Source organism: Ursus arctos, unplaced genomic scaffold (genome assembly GCF_023065955.2).
Source record: "Ursus arctos isolate Adak ecotype North America unplaced genomic scaffold, UrsArc2.0 scaffold_36, whole genome shotgun sequence".
In the NCBI taxonomy this organism is placed as follows: domain Eukaryota; kingdom Metazoa; phylum Chordata; class Mammalia; order Carnivora; family Ursidae; genus Ursus; species Ursus arctos.
In genome coordinates, this window is record NW_026623050.1 from 23809027 (window position 1) to 23834078 (window position 25052).

Consider the following 25052-nt stretch of genomic DNA (forward strand, 5'->3'; position numbering starts at 1 on the left):
TCCATTCCAGCCCCCTCACACCTCTTGCTCTTCTTACCAGGACTAAATGACCCACACACAGGGACAGGTAGCAGCAGGCTCAGGAAGAGGCCCCAGGGCGAGGCGAGGCTCTCCTGCAGGTCAGATCGCCCTCAGGGCCTGTCTTACCAAGAGAAGTCTGAAAACAAGCCAGTCTGGGGGCGCCTGGCTGGCTCCGTCCCTAATGCTTAGGACTCTCGATCTTGGGAGGGTGAGTTCGAGCCCCACGTTGCGGGGAGAGTTTACTTGAAAAATTAAGTAAATAATTAATTAATGTAAAAAAAAAAGAACTCGTCAGTTTTAAGTTTTATTCACAAATTCCTCTGGTGCAAGGGCTGGGGGGAGGGAGAGAGACTGACCAGAAGCCTAACAACAACAAGAGCAGCAGCAATGACAATAATCGTAACTCACGTTTATTAAGCACAAGCTATATGCCATGCTCTGTATGCTTTATCCGTTCTTTTCTCATATAATGCTCAGAATAACTCTGCAAGATTAACAGTATTATTAGCCTCATTTTCCAGAAAACTATTTTATTAGCTTATTTATTAGTTTATTATTAGTATAGGTATTATTAGCATAGGAATTATACAGAATTATTTTCGTTATTAAATTATTAGTGCAGACTTTTTTTTTAAAAGATTTTATTTATTTATTTGACAGAGAGAGAGACAGCCAGCGAGAGAGGGAACACAAGCAGGGGGAGTGGGAGAGGAAGAGGCAGGATCCCAGCGGAGGAGCCTGATGTGGGGCTCGATCCCATAATGCCAGGATCACGCCCTGAGCCGAAGGCAGATGCTTAACGACTGAGCCACCCAGGCGCCCCAAGTGCAGACTTTTTATTGTAACTGGATTATTAGCACAGATATTATCCACGTGTAGAAATTATTAGTAAAGAAAATAGTATCGGTACCACTATTACGTGCAGAAATTATTTCTGTACAGAAATTAGTACAAAAGTAGTTTCATACTATTATAGTATAGAAATTATTAGTACAGAAATTAGTATCAGGACAATTATTGTAGTACAGAAATTAATTATTATTATGGTTCCGAAATTACAAGTGTGAACATGATACCTGCAGTATTATTATACTATAGAGATTATTAGTATGGAAAATAGCATCAGTGCTATTACTATTGGTCCCTTTCAGAAACGAGGTTAGGCAGAAAGACGTTAGGCAAACTTTCCTAAGCTGACCAAGTTAGCAGTGGGGCTAGTACAGTCACTCAGCTCTTAACCTTGAGCCAATCCTTACTCTACCCACCTCAGCTTCCCCCCAGGGCAGAGGGGAGGGTGAGGAAGGACCAGGAGAAACAATCTAAGTGACCAGAGAAGAGTGAGCTCCAGGCACATTCTCGGGACTGGAACCAGCAGGGAAAGGGGTAACTAAGTCACCTGGAAAACACATATCCTGTGTTTGGAAGAAAGAACTCATTTTAAAAGTGGCCCCTGGCTGGCTCAGTCGGTAAAGCATGCAACTCTTGATCTCAGGGTTGGGAGTTCAAGCACCACCTTGGGCATAGAGCTTACTTGGGGGGAAAAAAAGAAAGAAAAGCTAGAAATGAGTTGGGACAATATTTAAGCTCAAGCAACAGGTATTTCTTGAGTGTGGATTTTATAGACTTCATTCATGTTTTACATTTATATTTTACAGTACATTCATACAAATATTCATATTCAATTCATACATATTCATTTTGCTTTTGACAGTTATGTGAATTATATTAGCTTTACAGTTACTTTATTCTTGGGTTTTGCTCAATGAATGAGCTCAGATCTCAGTCCCACAGGTCAGGAAGGAGCGTGGACAGAGCGCAGAGCACAGGCTGAGATCTGCTTTGGGCACAGTGGCTGGGACTGCAGACATGCTGGAGGGAAGTTCTTTCCATGTGGGGCTGTGGGGAGCCCAGAGCTGGACGCCAAGACGTGGAAGGAGAAGCAGGACGGACCTCGATCCGCAGCAGAAACAAAGCAGCACGTGTGCTTCTTCCAGCAGAGACCAGTGCGGCTCCCACTAAGGAAAGTGTGCCAACAATTCAGCGGGGAGCACGACTGCGGAAGGAGATTACTCAGAGTATCTATCTCTATGAGAGTTCTGCAGCCGTCCTCAAGCTCAGTAGACTCAACGCAACCGCGCCACTTTGGAAGAGGACTTCAACTGTGCGGTTTTGACCTCAGTCGGTACTTTCTAATTGACAGAGTTCTTCTTTCCCGCTTATCTTTTTTTTTTTTTTTTAAGTAAGCTCTAGGACCAACATGGGGCTTGAATGAAGATCCCAAGATCGAGCATCTCATGCCCTACCAACTCAGCAAGCCAAGCACCCTTTCCAGAATATCTTTTAACTCAGGTGAAAGACCCTGCGGGCAAAGCATCCCCCAAGGGGAACCCAAACTACCCCTCAAGCAATAACAACTGCCCTGAGCCAGCAAGACCCTGCAAAGTGGACGCCTAGACAAGGATCGACCTGACCTGTACTGCCCACCTGCACATAGCCACCAACCTCTGTCCCACATTCTCCTTACTTACCTGGAAGTGTTTTCAGAACTTGGCGCTAGTCCGCTGTCTTCCCGGTGCTGGCCTCACTGAAATAAAGTCCTTTCTGGTTTTGCCAGCGCTCATCTCTCTGCCTCTGGATTTTGTCAGCGGCCAGGGGCTGAACCTAGTCCTCTTGGGACCCCCGGAGCTCTTGCGCATGTGTGCCCCAGCTACAATCTCTCCTTCAGTGCAGGGGACAGACACACGTGGAGCTCAAGTTGCTCCCCTCCATCCCTCCTGGAGGGGAGGTCACCTCCTTCCACCAGAGAATACAGTGCTTTGTATCTTTCCTAGGTGCCTGCCTCTGGGTGGAATCTGCTGCAGCCCTCGGTGGAGGCAAATGGAGGAAGAGGGACCATCCCAGTGATAAGAAAGGGGGAGATGGGGAAGAGTGAGGTAGGAAAGGTAGAGGGGAGTGGAGAGGGAAAGGACTTCCAGTCCGTCGGCTGGTTGTCTGGAAGTGCACTAGGATCCAGCCGCTGTGCTCCTGCCTGAGTGTGGGGACTGGGCTGGAGAGAGTCAGGGCTCACGAGCAGAAAGGGGACTGCAGTTGGGAAGATGAAGAGATAGGTTGGAAGTTCAGAGCAGATGGTGTAGCACTTACGATGGTGAAGGAGACTCGGAAGTTTTGTTGGAAACAGAAAAGGCTGGCTGCAGCATCATGGATCTGGGAAGCAGTTTAGGGGTATTTGTGAAAGGGAAGCTGTTTCTTCCAGTCTGAATTCAGGTTCCCATCCCTGAGGCTGGTTGCCAGACCAATCAAGAGACAGTTCCAGAGGCACAGTGTTAAACTGTTACCCTTCCCTGAACTTTCTCTGCTGCCATCTGCCCCTCAGTGGCCCCGCGGGTCATCGCTGGGCATCCAAGGGGTGCCCTCATCAGAATCACCTGGGGCCTTTCTGGACTTTCCTCTGTTGACATTAAAGTTAGCCTTGAACCTGTTGAGAAGGTCCTTCCCTGAGCCCTTTGCAAAGAGAAAAATCAATCAAAAATTTAAAAGTAAGAAAAACCAACTAAGCGTGTTTGAACCATATTACCTTGGGTGAGGCCAGACTCAGACCAAGAGAGAGCAATCAGAAAGAGTTACACCCACAGCTCCCTAGGGAGAAACAGCCCGCCTCGAGGGCTCAGGGGAAGCCCCGGGGTCAGTCACGAGGCAGAGGAAGAAAGGGGAACAGTAGGCAGGCACCTTGTCGTGGTTTCCGCAGGAAGGGACAGGTGAGGTAGGGTAGGAAGGTTAGAATGGGTTAATTTGGATAATTCCAGGTGGCCCTGGGGCATAGGGGTTGTCCCCCCTTGTCTGGTACTTGGCCGTGGGGCGATGAGGGAGGCTAGAGAACGGTCTGGAGTGTGAGAATCTGGTAAAACGGAGGTGGTTGGGGTACAGGCGTAATTATCTGCTCAAGAAGGGGAACCGACTGGCCTCTAGCCAGGCGCTCAAAACTGAGTCAAGACGGCATTTTAAAGACCTATATTACACCTTGTGAACATGGAAATGAATACGTCATTTCCTTATTTTAGGGGACATAAATGTGGGAACAGATAAAAGTCTCTCCACTGAAGCCTAAATTGGCAGAGTTCTAAGTCATTGCTAGCTGTCCTTCATTTGCATGCAAGAGTCTGGGATCTTGGGATCGAGTCCCCCATCGGACTCCCTGCTCCAAGGAAAGCCTGCTTCTCCCTCCCCTGCTACCCCTGCTTGTGCTCCCTCTCTCTCTGTCAAATAAGTAAATAAAATGTTAAAAAAAAAAAGTTTAAATAAAAAAAAGCAAGAAAGAAAACTAAATCCCAAAAACAAAACAAACATCTTCTCCCAAACAAATCCTCATCTTCCATAGTAGAAGGTCAATAACATCTAACAATGAAAGTTCAAGCAATATCAGTATAAGCATATGTGACTTTATATACTAAGTACATGGGGCGCCTGGGTGGCTCAGTCGGTTAAGCGGCTGCCTTCAGCTCAGGTCATGATCCCAGGGTCCTGCGATTGAGCCCTGATTCGGGCTCCTTGCTCAGTGGGGAGTGTGCTTCTCCCTCTCCTTCTGCCTGCAGCTCCCCCTCCTTGTGTGCGCACTCTCTCTGTGTCAAATAAATAAATAAAATCTTATAAAAAATAAAATAAGTACATGTATTCATTTGATGCAAATAAGAAATAAAAGAACATCCAGAGTTATGAGAAAAAATCTTGAGAGCATTTTAAAAATACATGTACCTTTTATTTTAAAAGTCCTCAGGTTATTTATTTAAGAGTCTTATTACTGCCTTTCTTCCTAGGACATAATTTCTATATTTCTATTTAGGGCACATTCAAAATGTGTGGTTAGCAAACCATAATTCTTCCATTTGAGAAGGTATTATGAAACCTTTTTAAGGGGATGTAAGATACTAATTTAAAAAGAAATTTTATTCAAAAAACCCCACATAAACCCATTGACTGCAGAGTAGAATGTTCCTAATATATTTAAATAACTCTCTGACCCCCCCCCCCCAAAATCAGTATATGGCTTTTCCTGTCAGCCTCAACTCATTAAAAATAAAATAGTCAAGGGTCGCCTGGGTGGCTCAGTTGATTGGGCATCTGGCTTCTGCTCAGGTCATGATCCCAGGGTTTCTGGATGGAGCCCGGGTTAGGGCTCCCTGCTCAGCGAGGAGTCTGCTTCTCCCTCTCCCTCTGCCTCTCCCCTGGCCTCATTCTCTCTCTCTCTCTGTCAAATAAATAGATAAAATCTTTAAAAAAAAAATAGTCAAGGTAAAGCCTATTTTATTAATGCAAAAATATTCTCCAGATACATAGACTATTCATTTAAGGTATGGTGTGTGTGTGTGTGTGTGTGTGTGTGTGTGTGTGCATGTGTGAACTATAATTATGTGTTAGAGCCAGGGAAAAGAAAAGAAAAAAATTCATTTTAGTTAGCTTTTTATAAGCATTACAAACAACAAAAAGCCAGGGGATCTTTTTTTTTTTTCATAACTCAGATAATAGAAATAATTTGCCTGCCGAACATAAGTTACGTGAATTATCATGTAACAGAAGGACTCTCGGGTTCAAAATCAAAAGATTTGGGTTTAAATTTTGGCTTCCTCTCTTCTTTTACTAACTGAATGATTTGGGGAAATCTATTTAATATTTCTGAGCCGCAATTTCCTCATCTGTTGAACTGTAGACTGTGTTAGGCATTTTTTAGGCCAAAGGGATACATTAGTCACTGTGTAGTCTATGCCTTCATGGAGATTATATTTTAAGCGGGAAAGATAATACACAAGCCAAGTTATTTTATTTTTTATTTTTTTTTAAAGATTATTTAAGAGAGAGCAAATGCAGTCAAGCATGAGGAGGGGCAGAGGGAGAGAATCTCCAGCAGATTCTCTGTTGAACACAGAGCTCCATCAGGGGCTGAGCTCACAACCCTGAGATCATGACCTGAGACGAATTCAGGAGTCGGTCGCTTCACCGACTGAGCCACCCAGGCATCTCATGAGCAAAGCAATTTTAGATAGAGATGAGGGTCGTGGAGAAAAGAAGAAAAGCCATAGGATAGTGAGCGGCATGGAGCATGGCTAGTTTAGAAAGGGTGGTTGGCATGGACTTTTCTAAGAAGTTGGCATTTGACACCCAGGTGATCGAAAGTCAGTTATGTGAAGATTTAGGAGGACGGAATTGCAGGCAGAAGGAATACCCAGTAAAGAAGGGTCTTGGCATATATGGGGAGCAGGAAGAGGGCTGGTGTGGTCAGAGCTTAAAGAGGAAAGGAGCAGAGTAGCGGATGAATTCAGAAGGTAGGGTGTGTAGGAGCTTGAAAGCCACTGTAAGGAGCTTTGGTTTTATTTGAGGTGAGAACCAAGGGACGGTGTTAAGCAGAGGAGTAGCCTGATCTAATTTGCCCTCCTGGCTGTTTTGAGAATGAATTACAGGAGGGCACAAGAGAGAGCAGAGAAACTGGTTTCAAGGCTATTGTAGCAGCAAGGTATGATGATGGCTTGGATTACAATGGCTGCAGGGGAGATGGAGACCAATGGTGGGGGGCTGATGTTGGATCTAATGTAAAGGCAGAGTTAAGCCAACCTGTCATGAATTAGTTAGACATGGGGGAAAGAGAAATTAAGGTTGTTGTTGTTGTTGTTTTTAACCTGAGCCACTGGGTCAATTATGATGCCATTTATGAAATGAAGTACTCTGTGGGAGGAGCTGGTTTAGGGGCAGAAATCAGGAGCGCAGGTTCACACGTATTAAGTATGGGGTTGCCTAGTAAATTTCTAAGAAGAAATATCAAGGTGGTAGCTGGAGGTATGAGTCTGAAGTTTGTGGGAGAGTTTGATATCATTTGATTAGTGTTAGCATATAAAAAGTTCTTAAAGCCACGGAATGGACGGGATCATCTAGGGAAGACATGTGGGGACGTGTGTGGGTCCTGGAACCAAGCCCTGGAGCAGAGCAGGAGGAGCTAGGGGCCCAGACTCAAGAACCAAGAACCAGGAAAGAAGATTGAGGAGAAGGAGCCGGTATAGTTGGAAGAGGACCAAGAAAGTCTGGTGACACCAAAGGCAAAAGAAGTGTCTCAAGGAGGTTGTTGACCCAGTGCTCAGCTGGCTCAAAGTCTGCTGAAAGTTTCAGAAGTTAAAGCCCAAATGGTGAGTGACGGATTTGGCGGCATGGAAGCCACTGGTGACCTTCACGAGGGCTGTTTTGGTGAAGTGGTGGGGACAGACGCTCTATCGGAGCAAGCTGAGGAAAAGATGGGAGATGAATACAAGAGGCAGTGATAGTAGACAGTGCTTTCTGGGAGTTGTGCAGCAAAGGGGAGCAGAAAAATGGTAGTAAAAAAAAAAAAAAAGGAGGCAGAAGTCATGAGATGGGGTCACCGGGGGTTTTTAGTTTTGTTTTTGTTTTTTGTTTTTTTAAAATAAGACATCGAAGCAGATTTCCTTCCTGACCGTAGTGATTCAGTAAAGGGAGAGTCACCAGTGATGCAAGAGAAAGGAGGTAATCGTTATAAATCATGATTTCAAAATCCAAATAGGTGAATAATTAAATACAAGTCTCTGAAATTATATGAAAAAATTTCCAGCAAAAACTTAATTTGGGGCGCCTGGGTGGCTCAGATTTTTAAGCATCTGCCTTCGGCTCAGGTCATGACCCCAGGGTCCTGGGATTGAGTCTCACATCGGGGCTCCCAGCTCAGCGGGGAGTCTGCTTCTCCCTCTCCCCCTGCCTCTGCCTCTCCTACTCATGCTCTGTCTCTCTCTCTCTCTCAAATGAATAAATAAAATCTTAAAACAAAACAAAACAACTCCTTAATTTTGAACAGTTTTGTGATGATTTCTGCTGTGTGGTTATCTTCTTCTCATTACTTGTTTCAAAGTATTTAATCTTGAGTCTGCATGTATCCAATTTTATGCTTGCTGAGAGTTTAACTTTCTCCATAATTCACATTTGTCACAAATAATAAGTCTGTGTCCACATGAGGTATTATTTTGTTGTGACTAAGAGATCAAGTCCTAGAGTCAGACTGGCTCTGGATTAAGCCTCAGCTCTGCCACTTGATACCTGTGTGGCCTTGGGCATGTCTAAAGTCTCTGAGCTTCAGGACTCTTCTCTATCAAAGCTAACAATAGCTTTGTCATTAAGTTGTGAGTCTTAAAGAGAAAATATGTGTGAGGTGTGTGGCACCTAGTAGGCAATCCATAAATAATAGCTGGTATTATCATTACCGAGTAATGGCAAATCAGAAAACAAAGTGAAAATATAGTCATATAGTTAAAACATTTACAGTTGTAAGAGTCAGTCAATTGCCTAGTGAATTCAAGACGTGACAGAGATGACTTGAATTAGCCACATAATCTTTGCTTTCACACAGTTTTCAAAAGTGTGCGTTAAATATTTTATGAAACCAGGTGGTGTTTGCACAACAGTGTGAATGTCTTAAATGCCACTACGTTGGACACTTTTCAATAGTTAATTTTATTGTATTTGAATTTTAGGTAAAAAAAAAAGTGTACATTCAACACATACTATGTGCCTCTACCTTAATTTATGAAGATATGGCCACGATTAGCTTCTTTTCCTTTCCTGGTCCGAACATGCAGTTAAAGCAGAGATAGGTAGGTAGATAGAGAGAGAGATAGACAGATAGGGCTTGCTGGTTTAGACAATCTTTCCCCAGAGAAAGAGCTTAAAGACGTCCATACTTTTTCCCAGGCAGGACCAAAAGCTCCAGGTACAGGCCAACAATCAATCTAAGATACAGCCAAGCGTCCAAGACCAAGAAGGGCACATTTACGAGCAAGGATTTAGATCGATGTTTTCCACAAAAGCGCAGCAATTCAGGAAGTCAAGGAAAGGAAACGGGCAAAGTCAGGTGCAGTCCCAGGTAGAGCTCCCAGCCAGGAGCGGTTTCCTACTAGGCCCCTAAGAAGCAGCTACCCATTTTCCTTCAGAAATCCAGGTGTCCCCCAGTTTGTCTTGTTTTATTTTTTTATTTTTTTTTTTTTTAAGATTTTATTTATTCGACAGAGATAGAGACAGCCAGCGAGAGAGGGAACACAAGCAGGGGGAGTGGGAGAGGAAGAAGCAGGCTCCTAGCGGAAGAGCCTGATGTGGGGCTCGATCCCAGAACGCTGGGATCACGCCCTGAGCCGAAGGCAGACGCTTAACCGCTGTGCCACCCAGGCGCCCCCAGTTTGTCTTGTTTTAAAGCTGGGCCGTCTAGGACTTAAGGACCTCTCTAACCTCCAGTGACAGGGACCACATCTGCTCCTACACAAGAATCTCTGGCCGAGCTCTCAGGGACCGGCCACACGCTTATCCCCAGTTCTCCCTCGAACATTGCTCCCGGAAGTATGGTCTGTGGACCAGGACCCCGGCACCACTTCTGTGTTAAAATGCGGACACAGAGGTCCCACACCAGATCTATGAAACAGAATCTGCATTTTAACAAGATCCTTAGTTGATTGGTATGCATATTAAAGAAAAAGAAGCATTCACCTGGAGAACATGACCGCATCAGAACTTGGCAAAGAGCCTTTCTTGTATTCTTCACCGGATTGGCGAGAGTGGCTCAGGAGATAGAAACCCTCGTCACTGGAATCATTGGAAAAAATCTGGAATTTTGTGTTCTAAAAGCATCCCAGGAATGCCTTGCCATTTGGGATTTATAAGGAATATCTATTTGGTTATATAATAAATCATATAAACAACCAGGAAGAAATGTGATGAAGAGGAAGAAACAAAAGGGAAAATTCTCTCTAGGCTGGTACTCCGAATGCAACATGTGCAACAGATACTCAGTACGAAACATGTTTATTTTTCCATTAAACTCAGCTGTCCTAATTCAAGAGAGCCTCCAAAAATATCAGTTGCTATTTAGCTTCCTTCAGTTAAGAGTTGTTTAATTTTTTTTAGACAATATGAAGTTAATTCTCATGACTGCAGGAAGAGAGCAGAGTGCCATAAAGCCACCGAAGGATGTCCCCACCTACACATGGTCACAGTGGTATGACTAGTGGACACTGCGACTCTGTGACTAAAGGCAAGTCCAGGTCCTATAAGCTTACAGGGCTGTGATGGGGATTGCCAGAATCAGCCTCAGAAGCTGCAGAGAAGCAGTGTGCTTATATTTGCTTTTTGCATTTCAATTTCTCAGCAGGAACATTTTTGTCCTGCTTCTTAGATGGCAGTCCCTAAGGAGTGAGTCTCCAATTTTATCCTGCAATGGATTTTCTAGGCCATCATTTTAGGTAAACTGTCTGTGAATCAATCAGGTATACACCAGGCACTTGCTCCAAGTCGAGCTCTGCCCTGGGGGAGTGTGAAGAGAAAAGGGGTCTGGGTAGTGAGACCCAAAATATATTGAAGTCGCATGATCCCGGGCCTCGAGAGGTTTCTTGTCTTACGAGGCAGTTTGTAAAAAACAAACAAACGGGAAGTCATTGGGAAGAAACGAAAGACACAGTAATAAACTGGGAAGTTATACTGTTGAAACTTCGAGTGCTGTAGGTCAGAAGGGAGTGAGTTCTTTTCCTCTGAAAAGAGGAGAGGAGAGCTTACAATGTGCCCTGCTGAATGTGTGGTATTTCAACACCTGGAAAAGGGATTAGGGGCAGTTCCTAGAAAGAAAAAAGGGAGAGCAAAGGCACCAAGGTGAGAGTTACCTAATATCTCTTCGTCTTACTGTCCACTTCTCCAAAAGGGAAGAAGAAGAAGAGTACTTGTTCTGGTTGACTGATAGGTTTTTAAGAGAATGAAATACGATGGTGTTTGTAAATGTCTGATCATCTGAGGAGCTGATCAAACTGATGAAAGGATTTCAGGAATGAAACCTCCCAGCACTGATTTAAAATCAGGGCACCAGCTTCTGATTTTGCAACTGAAGATAAAACCATGGGGCGCCTGGGTAGCTAGTTGGTTAAGGTGCCAGCTCTTGGTTTGGGCTCAGGTCATGATCTCAGAGTCCTGGGATCCAACCCGCCTCGGGGAGGGGTTCGTCCATGTTCAGCGGGGGTCTGCTTGGTATTCTCTCTCTCCCTCTTATCCCTCCCCCGACTCACGAGCACTTCCTCCCTCTCTCTCTCTCTTTCATAAATAAATAAATAAATCCAAAAACAAAATAAAACAAACAGCTGAAAGTTTGTATCAGTCTTCTGCATAAGATTTTCCCTGCAGTCTATTCCAAAACCGAATTTCAGATCGAAAGGACAATGATGATGGTGGCGATCTGTGGCCACCATCCCCTGTATGCCAGTGTTCGGATACACATGGCCTTGTTCTGTTCTTAGCACACACGTCCTTGTTGGTTCCTCACAGCAGTCCTGTGCGAAGGAAGCATCACCCCCACTGCGCAGGAGCCGGCTTCTCAGCTAGTAAGTGATGGAGCCTCTATTTAAACTCATGCCTGACTGGTTTCTTTTCTTTTTTTTTTTTTAAGGGACTTTATTTTATTTTTTTTTTTAAGATTTTTTATTTGACACAGAGAGAGAGACAGCCAGTGAGAGAGGGAACACAGCAGGGGGAGTGTGAGAGGAAGAAGCAGGCTCCCAGCAGAGGAGCCTGATGTGGGGCTCGATCCCAGAATGCCAGGATCACGCCCTGAGCCGAAGGCAGACGCTTAACGACTGAGCCACTCAGGCACCCCTATGCCTGCCTGGTTTCAAAGACCAACCTCTTACTCCTATGTTACGAGGTTTGAAAAAGGAATCAGAGCAAGAAAAGGTATCCAATAAGAATTTTCCTGCCATGCCTAGTGTTCACATGAACAACATTTGGCGGAAGAAATAGCTGAATAAGTGAACAGAAGTGAACATTGTACCAGCCTTGACAAGCACTTTTGCAACTTTGGTTGAAATAATTCCAACATCGCCTAAACCCTTCTAAGCTTTCTTAACTCACCATTAGAGAGAAGAGATTCAAAAAAGACCATAAAACCAACCTGCTTTCCCTGAAAGTTTGAGAGTACTGTTTTCTGAAAGGGGAAAGGTAGGGTCACAGCTAATGGATTTGATGGGTTGTAAAAATCGGTTCAGATAAATTACATCCAAGGCATCTATTCTCTACATACAGTAGATTTCCTGCTGCCACTGTTCAGTGCTCACCTCCGCAGCTAGTCCATCAGCTGTGACGTTCACTTGGTTCCCTGGATGAGAACAAAAGTGTCCCCTTGCTTGATGCATTCCTGGTAAAATAGAATGAGCATTTTGTTCTTCTTTTTTTTTTACATTGCTATATTAATCATAGAGTAAGTTTAACACTTAGAGCTTGAGAAGACAACATGAAGAAAATCGAGTTAATATAAAAGGGGAGATGACAGGTTGGGGTGGTATTCAAGCCACTGACTCAGCATCCCCAGACTCTGGGAAGGAGCAAATCGGGATGCTGGGGAGCGCAGCCTGGTTATTCAGCACCCATCCATCTGGACCTTCAGCGAGCTGAACTCATTTTCTATCTATAGAGTCTCTCGTTTTGATTTTCCTTTAAGTTATTTCCCAGGATTCTTTCCGGGTAACGATGGAAGCTCCCCGGCTTTGTCACACACTCCCTCCCTGCCCCCCCCATCAATCTCTGGAGTGATTCTGAGCACATCGCCTGGGAAAACACTTGTGCAGAAGTCTAGGACAGTGGTTTCCAAACTCTTTAGCTGCTGACCTGCAAAAAAATGTGGAAAAACTATACACCCCCATGTACATTTTAAAGTTGTTATCTGAAATTTTTCACCAGGCATGCAAATAGTTGCAAGAGATATGATTTCTGGCACAATAATATTGTAAAATTCAACTGTTCCAACACACTTTGGAATGATTCCAATATCTTCTAAGCGCTACAGCTATTTGAAATGTACCCCGTAGGGCCATCGTGAAGACTCAAGGACTTCACAGACGCACAGTGTCCTGGACAGGATACGTACCCTGCATTTGTTGTGTGTATGGGTCTATGGGGGGGCAGGGGTGGCAAGATGCCGGCTGTAGGTCTTAGAAGGGATTGTAGCAGGTGACGTGAGGGTCCCACACCACGTCCCGTCGCCTCAGGTTCGAGTCTGCTCACAGCTGTGGGGCACGGATTCTGCCATGCTGAAGACTTTCCACCTCAGATGACGTGTCTCTCTGCTTCCCAGCCAGAGGGCTTTCTCTGGCGCAGAGGAATTTGCTAAACCCTGTCGCTTAGGCACCACCTGGAACTGAAGCAGTTGACTCACTCAGGGATAACCCCCAACCTCAGGGGGACAGGAAGCAGTGGGAGGACGAGCCCCAGTCCCCTATCCTCTGGTCAGACAACCGTGGAGCTTGTACTTATTTTCCAAACCATCCCCAGTAGAACCGAGCCCCTGTGGCCTGCTTATGAAAGCACGCATTAGTGCTGTTTTTCTTTTCTTCCTGTCTTTTTCAAAGTAAATAAATGGATTTTTTTTTTTTTTAATGTCTCAGAAAAGCAGCCCCAGGGTATGGCTGGGTGTTGTTCCTTGCTCTGTGCTCCAGGGCCTGGTCTGTGGTCCTCAGATTTATAAGCTACTGAATATCCCTTAGTAAATGCATTTCTGCTTAACAACAAATCTTTGGAGGGGGCCGCCTGGGTGGTTCAGTCAGTTAAGCGTCCAGCTCTTGATTTCGGCTCAGGTCATGATCTCAGGGTCATGGGATTGAGCCTCGTGTTGGGCCCTGTGCTCAGCGGGGAGTCTGCTTGAGATTCTCTCTCCTTCTCCCTCAACCCCTCCCCCCACTTGCATCAAGCACTCCCCCCCCAGCAAATAAATTAATTGAAAAAAAGCCCAAGTCTTTGGTATTGAATGTGCTTAGTACAAGAGATAGGTTCCGATGGGAACAAGCTGCCACTCAAAGACAGCTAAACACTTCTCAGTCTCTCTACTATCACTATTTGTTTTAAGATTTTTTTATTTATTTACTTGAGAAAGAGAGAGCATGAGCAGGGGGGAGGAGCAGAGGGAGAGGGAGAAGCAGACTCCCTGAGCTGGGAGCTCCACGTGGGGCTCGATCCCAGGACCTTGAGATCATGACGTGAGCCAAAGGCAGACACTTAACCGACTGAGCCACCCAGGCACCCGTACTATTACTACTGCTGCTATGAAACAATTACCATGAATTTGGTGGCTTATAATGGCACAAATTTATTATCTTACAGTTCTGTGGTTCAGAGGTCCAATATTGGTCTCACAGAGCTAAAAAGAAGGTGTTGGCAGGAGAAGGCGTTGCATTTCTTTTTAGAGGCCCCAGAAAAGGCTCCTTTTCCTGTTCTTCTCCAGCTTTTAGAGGCTGCCTGTAGTCTGGGCCACATGGCCCCTTCCTCCATCTTCAAAGTGAGCAACAGTGGGTCAAGTCCTATTCAGATGGCATCTCTCTGACCCTCTTGGCCTTCCTCTGCCACCTCCAAGGACTCCTGTGATTAGATGGGTCCCTTCTCATGATCACCTGTTTGGCAAACTTCATTGCATCTGCACCTGTAACCCCCCTTTGCCATGTGAGGTAACATAGTCACAAGGTCCAGGGTCAGGATATGGACATCTTTGGAAAGCCATTATTCTATCTGTCAGAGTCTTAGAAGTGTTGACCCCCATCTCTCCCTTCTTTCCGTAATAGAAACACCTGGAAAGAAGTTGTTTGCTGGCCATTTCTTGATGAATGGAGATAACAGTTTACCAATGGCTTAAATAGAACTCTTTTTTTTTTTTTTAAGATTTTATTTATTTATTTGACACACTCTCTCTCTCTCTCTCTCTCTCTCTCTCACACACACACACACACACACACACACACACACACACACACAGGGCACGCACAAACAAGGAGAACAGCAGAAGGAGAGGGAGAAGCAGACTCCCCACTGAGGAGGGAGCTTGATGCGGGGCTGGATCGCAGAACCCTGGGATCATGACCTGAGCCAAAGGCAACAATTAACCGACTGAGCCACCCAGGCACTAGGGTATTTAGTTTTCCTAAATGCCTCAAACTGTCTTCTGTCATATACACTCTTTCTCCTCCAAACTTCTCAATGTAGTGACATAACAATTTTTGAGTAAACTAATAGTCAATGTTTACATTATGTCCAGTGTTGTCAGCTGAGCCAAGTATGATCATACAACTTTTTGGTTTTTATCCCTGGCATTAATAATTGCCTCTTCGGCCATTGGTTTCATTCTTTTTGTACCACTCACTAGTTCATCTGCAAACGTTCTGACAGAACAAGAATTCCTCTCACTGTGGTCAAACATTAAGTAATCTGTTTCTCCCTCTCTCTCTTTCTCTCATTTTCTTGGGCGTTATCCTCCCCGCGGTGCTCCACTTTTGGCTTCAGTCCACACTGGTTGCTCTTTATAAGACCTCTTGGACATCAGTCCTGTGATTCCTTTTGTCATATTCCCAAGAATTCTTTGTGTTATTGTCTCGGAGTGGATGTTTCTTTCTTTTCGGTTTACTTTCTGAAACAGTTTACATTTCTCGGTAGAGTCCTGAGGAAGGGTGTATATGGGGTACACTTCTGGGAATTAGCATGTATGAAAATGTCTTTATTTTACCCTCAGATGTGATGGACAGTGTACCTGAGTGTAGAATTCCACAATGGAAATACGTTTCTCTCCGAATTTTAAAGGTACTGATGCTTATTTCACTGCTACTGTTGAGGAGTGTAATGTCATTCTGACTTCTGGTTCTTTGTAATATTCTTAGAGTCTTGAAGATTTTAGGATCCTCTCTACATCTTTAGTGTTAATGAAATTTCTTTTTTCTTTTCTTTTTTTTTTCTTTTCTTTTCTCTCTTTTTTTTTTTTTTTTTTGAGAGGGAAAGAGAGAGAGAGAAGGGGCAGTGGGAGAGGGAGAGAATCTTAAACAGGCTGCATGCCCAGCGTGGAGCCCAACATGGGGCTCAATCTCGCAACCCTGACATCATGACCTGAGCAGAAACCAAGAGTTGGACGCTTAATCGACTGAGCCACCCAGCTGCCTCAGGTGTGATGAAATTTCAAAGTGAGTTGCTTTGGTATGGTCTATTCACTCAGCCAGCTAATTGGTGGTTCTATTCAGTCTAGATACTCATGTCTTTCAGTTATAAGAATTTTTTTTTTTATAATTTCTACAACTTTTGGGGGCTTACTATGGCAGTCTTGCTGGTTGTCCCATCCTTTAATATTGCCCATAAAAAATGTCTGTGTTGAGGATTTTTAAAGACTCGAAAATTTTCTCTTTTTAAACTGAATAAAAGAAAAGCTGATATCTCTTGTGGAGGTTTTCCTGCAGATATTATTATTTTCTCCCCCAGGAAAAAGGTAGACTCTTCCTTGGAAAAAGCAATGTCAAACTGATCATGGTAAGGTCAGATACTGGGTATGCTTGGGTTTTAAACTCAATGAATTAGCGATAATTTTCTTTTTGTCATTGAAACCTGTCCAAAAAGATCTGCTGACGGTGAAGTACTGGAATTACAAAATTCTGTCTCCATGTGTAAAATAAAATAATTGGACTAATTTTAATTAGTCATTCTAGTGACTGGATTTGAGAGAAAATAAGCCTGGAAATGCTAAGCCCTAACTTCTGCTGTAAGAGATGTGGGCAGAGGTACTGGTCAGGAACAGGACCACATCCACTCCTGATGCCAAGAAGAGGGTAGCAGTGGAGGAAAAGAATCATAGAGGGCAAAACCCGGGTCAGGTGGTGGGACTGGGGAGGTGAAAGTCTTTCTTGTTCTGATGATGTTTCTTTGAAATCTCACTTTATATAGTTCATGGGAATAAATCAAGCAACTGAGGGGAGGGACTGGATAATTGTGTGTATTGGTAGAGTGGTGGTAGCCGTTGATTCCATAGTCATTGCTAGCTACGTTCATCCTCAGAGATGTCCATTGTGAGGAGAATGACTTCAACTGGCAGGGGGAGGAAGGAGGATGGACCAGTGACACCATTTCCACCTTTCCCATGGCACTAAATACATAGGGCTCTTTCCGTTTTTAAGGGCCTGGGTGGATACTTATTTTGGTTGAATCATTTAGGTGGGGCAGGAAGAAGTCAGATAAATAAGGCAGAAGACATACTGAGACAATCTCACTCATTGTTCTTAGAGAAGAGAGACTTTGGAATTCAAGTTAGGTGCAGCCAAAAATGATCTAGGATACTAGGACCCGTACATACATTTGACTAGGACCTTGATAACTATATGCAAAGGAAAGGGATGGTTTGGGGCGGGGCGGCTGACACCAGAAGGATAATTAGAATTGTTGCAAGACAAGCCACACATGAGTAATTGTGTGAAGAACGAGTCAACCAGATTAATTACCAAATTCTGTCTCCATATATTAGATAAAATAGTTGAGCCAATATTAATTAGATCACCACTCTTCTGATTGGGTCTTAGAAGAAAATACTAAAAATAAAATTTAAGTGACATTAGATATAAAAAATAATATTAAAATAGTAACTAAAATGTTTTTTGGAGTTTTTTACATGAATTGATGCCTTTGATCTCCATTAGAACCCAGGGAGGGAGGCACTACATTACCCCCATTTTACAGATGATGAAACTGTGTCAAGGAGAGGTTAAGTAACTTGCCAAGCACATACCCATAGTTTGCAGCAACCTCACAGCACGGAGCCTTCTAAGGAAAATAAGAATGTGTCAGATTTATGATTTATGATTCTAAGGGGGAAGAGAAGGCTATTTCCTGAGTCCATAGTGATGATAACTTAATTTCATGGCTATGTGGGCCTCCAGCTCCTGATAGAAAATCCTACAACCCATTTATATTGCCTTGGGAAATCTGTTATATGTGCCTGAAAATAATTGAAGTGGGGGCGCCTGGGTGGCGCAGTCGTTAAGCGTCTGCCTTCGGCTCAGGGCGTGATCCCGGCGTTCTGGGATCGAGCCCCACATCAGGCTCCAACGCTGGGAGCCTGCTTCTTCCTCTCCCACTCCCCCTGCTTGTGTTCCCTCTCTCACTGGCTGTCTCTCTGTCAAATAAATAAATAAAATCTTTAAAAAAAATAATAATGGAAGTGTATCCAAATATTGGAGGTGAAACAAAGAGGATTATACTTGATATTTCTCTTTTAAGAGCGATTGCAAAAAAAAAAAGAGCAGTTGCATAATATTAATTTTAAGTGCAGAATATGTATGTTCTCTAATTAAGACTTTTGGAAAGTATATAGCTCTATATACCTTTTGTTGGCAAGCAAGTGCTCGTAAAGAACTTGCTTCAGTTTCATTATTTAAGAAGATGTGCAAATCCCAAATCATTTTTGGCTCTGTATGGTTTAAACTAAAGATTCTTTTATCAGATTCATTTGGAAAATTACACTAAGTCTTGACTCTTTTGCTAGTGCAGACGTGGGATAAAGGTGTAAGAAATCAGATAGAATGTTAAAATTAATTTACTCTTTCAAAGTAATTTTTAATATGGTACTATTCATATTCTTTGATATGTGCTGTCCCTGGGGGAAGACCAAGGGAAAAGGAAAAATACTTATTTAGGTCTCACCGTGCCACCCATTTTACATACTGAAGTTTGTGTTGCATTTTCCCTCTCTCGTCTCATGTCATCGTGGAGAGGCCACCTACCACCTGGGTCAGGCACAGGGTGGCATTTGAGATGCCTGTATTCAAATTCCAGGTTCAGTACTTGACAGCTTGGGAATCGTAGACAAGCCATATAACACCTCTATGCCTCAGTTTTACTCACGGGCTGTTGCAAGGAAGACAGGAAAAGCTACAGGTAAAGCAGTTAGCACAGGGCCTGATATACAAACAGTGGCTATTGGTACCACCAGGCCAGAGCCAGTAGGGACAGGATTCTGTAAGGACAGGATCGATAATCCTGGGGCACCTGGGTGGTACAGTAGGGCAAGCGTCCACCTCTTGGTTGCGATCCCAGGATCATGAGATCAAGCCCAGCTAAGCACAGTTCGCTTGAGACTCTCTCTCCCTCTGCCCCTCCCCGCCACACTCGCTCGCTCTCTGTCTCTCTGTCTAAAATAAATAAATAAATCTTAAAAAAAAAAGGACAGAATTGATCATCTTGATTTTTCCTTTGCTTAGCTTCACTGTGGTTTGGTGCGGTATTGCAAACCATAACATGCATGTTGTGGATATGGTCACGTAGTGGGTATTGTTTCTTTCTTATTGTTGTTGCTTTTAAAGATTTTATTTACTCATTTGTCAGGAGAGAGAGAGAGAGCACAAGCAGGGGGAGCGGCAGGCAGAGGCAGAGGCAGAGGGAGAAGCAGGCTCCCCACCCAGCGGAGAGCCCAATGTGGGACTCGATCCCAGGACCCTGGGGTCATAACCTGAGCTGAAGGCAGATGCTCAACCGACAGAGCCACCCAGAAGTCCCTCTTTCTTGCTGTTGAACAGAAATGAAGGTTGTCTTTTAATTCTCCTACCTCTGAGGATCACAGTTCCATACGTACCGTACTACTGCGCAGGGAAGCTGAAGCAAGGGTGTCAGCCTATGTGGGGCTTCCTTGAACTGTGGTATCGTGACAAGTTACTACAAGGGAAATATACGTGTTTGCTGAACTGTCCTGAGCTGAGCCCTTGCGGCATGAAACTTCGGGGGCACCTGGGTGGCTGTTGGTTAAGCATCTGCCTTCGGCTCAGGTCATGATCCCCGGGTCCTGGAACTGAGCCCCTGAGTTGGGCTCCCTCCTCAGTGGGGAGTCTGCGTCTCCCTCTGCCTCTGCCTCTGCTCCCCTGCTTGCTCACGCTCTCTCTCTCTCTCAAATAAATAAATACAATCTTTAAAAAAAAATAAGACTTCCTAAGTTAACATTTCTAAGAAGAATCTTCCAAAATTTTATGCCTTCTCTCTTGGTTGTACCTTAATTATAGTTACTTTTAAAAATCCTTGTGAGATTGATTCACCAACAAATTCATAAGCAAAACATCATTTTTGGGAGAATTAGCCAACTCCTGAAGGGCAACTACTAGTAAAAACAAGTAAGTCAATTACAATTTACTTAAAACATGAAAAATCCATTATTTTTACACATAAAAGAGTAAAAATGGGATTTCCTTAGTTCTAAGATGTTACTATTATCAACAAAGAAAAGCCATAAAGAATAATATATATTGTGTTAACTGGTTGTTAAACTAAATTTTTAGTTGGTTATTAAGAAAATAGAGTCCTAAGTTCTGAACCCCATCTTTGCTCTATGTAAGATTTCTCTTATTTGATGATACATTTAAAAAAAGAGAATGGGGGACGCCTGGGTGGCTCAGCCATTAAGCGTCTGCCTTTGGCTCAGGTCATGATCCCATGATCTGGGATCGAGCCCCGCATTGGGCTCCCTGCTCGGCGGGAGACCTGCTTCTCCCTCTCACACTGCCCTTGCTTGTGTTCCCTCTCTCGCTGCCTCTCTCTGTCAAATAAATAAATAAAATCTTTTAAAAAAAAAAGGGATTGGGGTGCCTGGTTGGCTCAGTCGGTAGAGTGTGCAACTCTCAATCGTGGGGTTGTGAGTTCGAGCTCTACGTTGAGCGTAGAGATTACTTAAAAATAAAATCGTAAAGTAAAAAAAGGAAATGGATGTGGTGGTGATGAACCTAATGGTAGAATTGATTGAGTTAGACAAAATGATGTATTGGGTTCTCCATTTTTCATGACTGCAACGGTATATATATAAACGCAGAGACTTTCTTCTCCTATCTTGAATATGTTCACTTGGCACTGAAAGCCTATTGACTGTATTTCTCATCTTCCCTATACTGCCAACTTCTCTAAAAAGTGACCGATGCCGGCTCTTGCATTTCTCCAGTAGTCCGTCTTTTCTTAACCCACCGCAATCTCATAATGAAAAAATAATTATGGAGATCACCAGTGATCTTCCGTTCACTAAATTTCCTTGGCTTTCTGTAAGACTTGTCACCTTAAACTTTTCCACATGCAGCATCTCTGACATTGTCCCTATCCTTCCTCTGGTTTTTCCTCATGTTTGCTTTGTGGGAACCATCTTCCTCTTTCTGGTCCCTATATAGGACTATTCCTTGCAGGTCAATTCTTGGACACCTTTTTATTAGTGAAGAACTGTGTGACACCACGTGACACATCTCGCAGTGGATCTTGACACCTCACTGAATTTCAAGACTCAGTTGAGAATTGCTGACTCTGAGATAAATGCTAACTCTTTCTCTATCCTGCAGGGCTCACCGCATTATTGGCCTAACTATATTCTAGTCTTTTCACAAATACCGCTTTTGACCTATGCAAGCGCTTGACCTTTACCTAGATGTGCATGCCTGCTGGCCTCATAGATGCCCTGTACATCATATCTTCATGATTAGTGGTGGTGCTGAGACACAGGTAGGATCAGAAATCAGCTGTGCAATAAATAGCTAAAAAAAAAAAAAAAAAAAAAAAAAAAAACTCCATAGTGTCTATCACAATACACACTGACCAAGCTTTTTGTATTTAATGACTGGTTGGTGAATAGTACAACAGCCATCAACTTTATAAAATTGTTCTCTTTAATGAAACTATTACTGGTAATCTTTGCCAGTATAAAGTAATTTGTGATAAATCATAGTTTTTTAATTAAAGGTATGCAAAAAAAATCCATTTCCTGTAATGAGTCACGGTCAATGATTCTGCATAGATAGTTCTTTGAAATGTAGCCTACTGGGATGCCTGGGTGGCTCAGTCGTTAAGTGTCTGCCTTCTGTTCAGGTCATGGCCCCAGGGTCCTGGGATCCAGCCTTGTGTTGGGCTCCCTGCTCAGCAGGGAGTCTGCTTCTCCCTCTGCCTCTGCCCATGGCTCTTGTGCACACACTCTCTCTGCTCTTAAAAAAAAAAAAAGAAAAGAAAAACAAGTCAGACACTTAACTGACTGCACTACCCAGGTGCCCCTGGTATGATTTTTAAGAAGGAAATTAAAGTCAGGCTAAACAGAAGGGTATGTATATATGGCCAGTAGCCCTTCCCATTCCAGCCCCATCCCTTCTTTACCCTTGAGAGTGAGGGAGACTTGCAGCAAAAGAGCATCAAAATTATGCTTTGTAGGCCAGCAGAAGCAGCTGCAGGGAGTTTTTTCCTGGTTTATGGGTGCTCTACTCTGAGGAATATAAGCGTCCACTGTCCACCTCCTAGGAAGCCAGGGGTGGGTACCCCGAGGTTCTGATAAAAGGAGTGGCAGGATGGAGCTGGAACCAAGGAAGAGAGTGGAATAGTAAGCAGAGAGTGGAGGTGAGACCGAGAGAACTTTCATGTGCCCATCGGAGAAGCATGCTTTACACACTGGAAGGCAACCCAAAGCGGACAGGCAAGAAACATTTCGAACCTTTCTCAGGACTCTCGATGGTGGGTTCTGGGTTTGAATGGACACTCTCCAGTAATACCTGCACACCCTTCCGGACATAGTGACAAATTACATATGAAAGTCACTGGGAAACTGAGTGATACTGTTATCACTGACATAGGATTCAATTCAATATATATTTACTGAATGTGTACCATGTGCCAGGCAGTGGGAACCTAAGGAAACAATAATCATTGAGCCTTTGCAGCCACAAAGGGATGCTGTTAGATCTCCATATCATAGATCCCAAGGCCATGGACTCTTCTTATCACAATGGCAGTTTCACATATGTCTGTGATTGTTTCATTACTTGTCTCAGGCTGTAAGCTCTAGGAGAGCAGACAGCCCTGTCTTTTTCTTCTTCACCATCGTGTCTTAGAGCTAGGCATAGATTCTAGTATTGGACAGGCATCCAGTATTGTTGATTGAATGAGTGTTACCATGTATTATTACCCCTTTGTGTGTGTGTGTGTGTGTGTGTGTGTGTGTGTGTGTGTTGGGGGGGGTATTATCCTGTTTTATAAGTGTGGAAACATCCACAAAATACGCAAGACCGCACAAAAGGGAGGATTCCAAAAATAGTTCAGGCTGACTCCACAACCCAGGGTCTTTCTACCACCTCGTGCTCCATTCCCGGGGTTGGAGGGACTCAGACTGGTGGGAGAGACAGACTGGAATGCCTGTACTGGGTAAATACTACCGACAGGAAAGTGATACGAACCGGAGGCGGTGAGGCAGGGAAAGGTGGGGGTCCCCAACTCTGTTTAAATCCCGCCCACCCAGAGGAAGCAAAATCGAGTGGATCGGCTCGTGAATCCTGCTTAGAATCGAAATTGAGAGAAGGTGGAAAGAGTTAGGACGCCCTGGGAAAGGAATGAGGGAGAAGGGAGGAGGAAGAGATGTCAAGAAGAGGGGTGGCGGCACTTCCTTCTTGCGTCGTGTCTGTTGCGGCGCAGCACAATCCTTGGACCCAGCGGGGGCTGTCAAGGCGATTCATTAAATGGCACTTGGCAGCCGCGAGGCTAAGTTCACCTGCACAGGTAGGGCGTCAGCGAGCGAGCAGCTTACCAGACGGTGGCCTCATAAAATAGCTTCTCCCCAATCTGGAAGGAGGTGGAGGGGAGATAAATAACGCTTTCTTGTGGAAAAGAGCCTTAGTAAATAAGGAATGTGAGGGCTCGGAAGAGAATTACAGTGCAAGCACCATGGCTATTATCCTAATCAGGCACCATTTCAACACCTCTCCCTTCAAGTCAACCAGCCCTACAACAGGATTTATTTTCCAATAAGCGAAATCCCCGCCCGCCAACTCCGAGCCGCTTGGATGAGAGCTCTGTGGGAAACAGCAGCGACGAGGAGAGGCTATTTTGGGTGTGGGAACGCGGAGGGAGGAGGGGCGGCGCCGCCAGGCTGGGCGCGGGTGCGCGGGGAAAGCCTCCAGCTCGGGCTGCCACGGCAACCGCGTCCAGGCAACGCGCCCGGAAGCGGCTCGGGCGGCGCGCGGCGGCTCGCGCCCCCCGGGAGCCGCGAACCCGGCCGGGCCGCGCGCCGGGCCAGGCGGCAGGCGCGCGCTGATTGGACGGCGCTCCCCGCGGCGCGGGCCCGCAGCCGGGCGCCCCGCACAGCCCGCGCCAGCGGCCGCCGCACCCAGCCGCGCCGGCGAGGACATGGGCAGCCGCGGCGCGCCCGCCCCCCGCGCCGGTGAGTGCCGCGCCCCGGGGCCCCGGCCGGACGTGCCCGGCTCCCCGGCGGCTGGAGCTCCCTGGGACGGCCGGTGACCTTGGGGCAGCCGGCGGGGAGATAGGCTTGGGGGACAGAGAGAGAGCTGCGCGTGGCCCATGTGACGTGCTGCCGGCGAGAGGGTTAACTGCATGCTGACGCGAGGGGATGAAGTTGGGCACCGAACGCAACTGGCATTGCATTTTTGCGGGGGCCGGGGGGAGTTGCGTGCTAGCAAACCAACAGAAGCCGGGAGGGACTGTCTGGGGGAGCAGGGGTGGTGCACAGATTGCCAGGGGGTGGTGGTAAGTCAGCTGTCCCACTAGTCAGAGCTGAGTGACCTTGGACAGATTAACCTCTCTGCCTACCCCCACCCCTTTCTCATTAGAAGGAGAGGCTTGGGCTCCTTGCGGTTCCACAGTGGTGTTGTACCATTGTGCTGTGAGCTGAGAAAGGGCCCCAAAGTACGGTTCTCAGATACAGGATAGACAGGACTTAATCATGGTTATTCGACAAGGGGTTTCCATTACTTGGCTCTCAAAGTGGCAAGAAATGTTAACGTTTTATGGAAGATTAGGGACAGAAAGCCGTGGGTGGCCCAGAGAGTGGCTTCTCAAGATGCCCAGGTTGAAACCTCTTGGGTGCTCTGAAAGTCATGAACAAAATCAGGGTTAATCCTCCCGAGTTGTTCTTTCCTGTAGTTAATCTCATAGGAAACTTTGTATTTGAACAGGTAAAATCAAAACCCAATAGTGGCAGGCAGCAGCAAATTAAGTGAGTCATTTCTTCAATATGCACGAGGTTGTGTGTGTGTGAGGGTGCGCGCGCGTGTGTGTGCGCGTGCCCGGCTGCGCTCACGCTCTCATCTTAAAGTCTGTGAATGTCAATGATAGAAATTATTTCATAGGAGTAACCAGAAATAATGCTAGAATGATTTGAGTCCACAGAAGTGCAGCTCTCTGGGAAGCAGGGGCAAGCATTTGCAGCTTGCTCTTTAAATAGG

At 45.1% G+C, this 25052-nt stretch overlaps 1 protein-coding gene across 9 annotated transcripts in view; it reads left to right on the forward strand.

The window, feature by feature from the left end:
* Window positions 1-25052, forward strand: part of FAM81A (family with sequence similarity 81 member A) — a 130092-nt gene that overhangs the window by 24506 nt on the left and 80534 nt on the right. For 2 of the 9 annotated variants that reach the window (XM_057306304.1, XM_057306307.1), the window contains exon 1: window positions 23948-24031. The exons of 3 other annotated variants lie outside the window; for them this stretch is intronic. The gene's annotated coding sequence lies outside the window, so the exon portion shown is untranslated. Of the gene's footprint in view, window positions 1-23944; window positions 24032-25052 lie in introns of those variants that run through there. 4 more of the 9 variants (XM_057306303.1, XM_026518596.4, XM_057306310.1 and 1 more) reach the window with 4 other exon arrangements.